The sequence below is a fragment of the Cucurbita maxima genome, unplaced genomic scaffold, assembly GCF_002738345.1.
Source record: "Cucurbita maxima cultivar Rimu unplaced genomic scaffold, Cmax_1.0 Cma_Scf01568, whole genome shotgun sequence".
In the NCBI taxonomy this organism is placed as follows: domain Eukaryota; kingdom Viridiplantae; phylum Streptophyta; class Magnoliopsida; order Cucurbitales; family Cucurbitaceae; genus Cucurbita; species Cucurbita maxima.
Window position 1 is genome coordinate 639 of NW_019273584.1, and position 2,561 is coordinate 3,199.

General features: G+C 50.7%; 6 non-coding genes and 3 pseudogenes across 6 annotated transcripts; all 9 read left to right on the top strand.

Moving 5' to 3' along the window:
* Positions 1 to 226: 226 nt before the first annotated feature.
* LOC111475428 lies at positions 227 to 346 on the top strand (annotated as a pseudogene).
* A 120-nt stretch (positions 347 to 466) lies between these two features.
* Positions 467 to 598, top strand: LOC111475430 (annotated as a pseudogene).
* A 209-nt stretch (positions 599 to 807) lies between these two features.
* LOC111475424 lies at positions 808 to 926 on the top strand. The gene has a single exon (XR_002716488.1). It is a non-coding gene; the product is annotated as a 5S ribosomal RNA (ribosomal RNA).
* A 234-nt stretch (positions 927 to 1,160) lies between these two features.
* On the top strand, positions 1,161 to 1,279 carry LOC111475426. Its single transcript, XR_002716490.1, has one exon. It is a non-coding gene; the product is annotated as a 5S ribosomal RNA (ribosomal RNA).
* A 101-nt stretch (positions 1,280 to 1,380) lies between these two features.
* LOC111475425 lies at positions 1,381 to 1,499 on the top strand. Its single transcript, XR_002716489.1, has one exon. It is a non-coding gene; the product is annotated as a 5S ribosomal RNA (ribosomal RNA).
* A 200-nt stretch (positions 1,500 to 1,699) lies between these two features.
* Positions 1,700 to 1,818, top strand: LOC111475422. The gene has a single exon (XR_002716486.1). It is a non-coding gene; the product is annotated as a 5S ribosomal RNA (ribosomal RNA).
* A 133-nt stretch (positions 1,819 to 1,951) lies between these two features.
* LOC111475435 lies at positions 1,952 to 2,070 on the top strand. The gene has a single exon (XR_002716494.1). It is a non-coding gene; the product is annotated as a 5S ribosomal RNA (ribosomal RNA).
* Positions 2,071 to 2,203: 133 nt separating this feature from the next.
* Positions 2,204 to 2,323, top strand: LOC111475436. The gene has a single exon (XR_002716495.1). It is a non-coding gene; the product is annotated as a 5S ribosomal RNA (ribosomal RNA).
* A 134-nt stretch (positions 2,324 to 2,457) lies between these two features.
* LOC111475432 lies at positions 2,458 to 2,561 on the top strand (annotated as a pseudogene).

The window sequence follows — 2,561 nt, forward strand, 5'->3', positions numbered from 1 at the left end:
TTGGGAAGTCCTCGTGTTGCACCTCTTTTTTTCTTTCAATTTCTCCCGGTTCTTTTCTTCCTTTCTCTACAAATGAGAACCCCTCCCCCGCTCACGCCCATCGCGTTTCGATCATGCCGCCCCGCATGCGTTAAATCCGATTTTGTGCGCATGGCATGTCGGTGCGATCATACTACGATCATGCCGCCCCGCATGCGTTAAATCCGATTTTGTGCGCATGGCATGTCGGTGCGATCATACTAGCACTAATGCACCGGATCCCATCAGAACTCCGCAGTTAAGCGTGCTTGGGCGAGAGTAGTACTAAGTTGGGTGACCACTTGGGAGCACCCCTTTTTTTCTTTCAATTTCTCCCAGTTCTTTTCTTCCTTTCTCTACAAATGAGAACCTCCCCCGCTCACGCCCATCGCGTTTCGATCATGCCGCCCCGCATGCGTTAAATCCGATTTTGTGCGCATGGCATGTCGGGTGCGATCATACCAGCACTAATGCACCGGATCCCATCAGAACTCCGCAGTTAAGCGTGCTTGGGCGAGAGTAGTACTAAGTTGGGTACTAAGTTGGGTGACCACTTGGGAGCACCCCTTTTTTTCTTTCAATTTCTCCCAGTTATTTTCTTCCTTTCTCTACAAATGAGAACCTCCCCCGCTCACCCCCATCGCGTTTCGATCATGCCGCCCCGCATGCGTTAAATCCGATTTTGTGCGCATGGCATGTCGGGTGCGATCATACCAGCACTNACGCCCATCGCGTTTCGATCATGCCGCCCCGCATGCGTTAAATCCGATTTTGTGCACATGGCATGTCGGGTGCGATCATACCAGCACTAATGCACCGGATCCCATCAGAACTCCGCAGTTAAGCGTGTTTGGGCGAGAGTAGTACTAAGTATGGTGACCACTTGGGAAGTCCTCGTGTTGCACCCCTTTTTTTCTTTCAATTTCTCCCAGTTCTTTTCTTCATTTCTCTCCAAATGAGAACCTCCCCCGCTCACGCCCATCGCGTTTCGATCATGCCACCCCGCATGCTTTTTTCTTTCAATTTCTCCCAGTTCTTTTCTTCATTTCTCTCCAAATGAGAACCTCCCCCGCTCACGCCCATCGCGTTTCGATCATGCCACCCCGCATGCGTTAAATCCGATTTTGTGCACATGGCATGTCGGGTGCGATCATACCAGCACTAATGCACCGAATCCCATCAGAACTCCGCAGTTAAGCGTGCTTGGGCGAGAGTAGTACTAAGTATGGTGACCACTTGAGAAGTCCTCGTGTTGCACCCCTTTTTTTCTTTCAATTTCTCCGAGTTCTTTTCTTCCTTTNATCGCGTTTCGATCATGCCGCCCCGCATGCGTTAAATCCGATTTTGTGCGCATGGCATGTCGGGTGCGATCATACCAGCACTAATGCATCGGATTCCATCAGAACTCCGCAGTTAAGCGTGCTTGGGAGAGAGTAGTACTAAGTTGGGTGACCACTTGGGAAGTCCTCGTGTTGCACCCCTTTTTTTCTTTCAATGAGAGTAGTACTAAGTTGGGTGACCACTTGGGAAGTCCTCGTGTTGCACCCCTTTTTTTCTTTCAATTTCTCCCAGTTCTTCTCTTCCTTTCTCTACAAATGAGAACCTCCCCCGCTCACGCCCATCGCGTTTCGATCATGCCGCCCCGCATGCGTTAAATCCGATTTTGTGCGCATGGCATGTCGGGTGCGATCATACCAGCACTAATGCACCGGATCCCATCAGAACTCCGCAGTTAAGCGTGCTTGGGCGAGAGTAGTACTAAGTTGGGTGACCACTTGGGAAGTCCTCGTGTTGCACCCCTTTTTTTCTTTCAATTTCTCCCAGTTCTTTTCTTCCTTTCTCTACAAATGAGAACCTCCCCCGCTCACGCCCATCGCGTTTCGATCATGCCGCCCCGCATGCGTTAAATCCGATTTTGTGCGCATGGCATGTCGGGTGCGATCATACCAGCACTAATGCACCGGATCCAATCAGAACTCCGCAGTTAAGCGTGCTTGGGCGAGAGTAGTACTAAGATGGGTGACCACTTGGGAAGTCCTCGTGTTGCACCCCTTTTTTTCTTTCAATTTCTCCCAGTTCTTTTCTTCCTTTCTCTACAAATGAGAACCTCCCCCGCTCACGCCCATCGCGTTTCGATCATGCCGCCCCGCATGCGTTAAATCCGATTTTGTGCGCATGGCATGTCGGGTGCGATCATACCAGCACTAATGCACCGGAATCCCATCAGAACTCCGCAGTTAAGCGTGCTTGGGCGAGAGTAGTACTAAGTTGGGTGACCACTTGGGAAGTCCTCGTGTTGCACCCCTTTTTTTTCTTTCAATTTCTCCCAGTTCTTTTCTTCCTTTCTCTACAAATGAGAACCTCCCCCGCTCACGCCCATCGCGTTTCGATCATGCCGCCCCGCATGCGTTAAATTCGATTTTGTACGCATGGCATGTCGGGTGCGATCATACCAGCATTAATGCACCGGATCCCATCAGAACTTCGCAGTTAAGCGTGCTTGGGCGAGAGTAGTACTAAGTTGGGTGACCACTTGGGAAGTC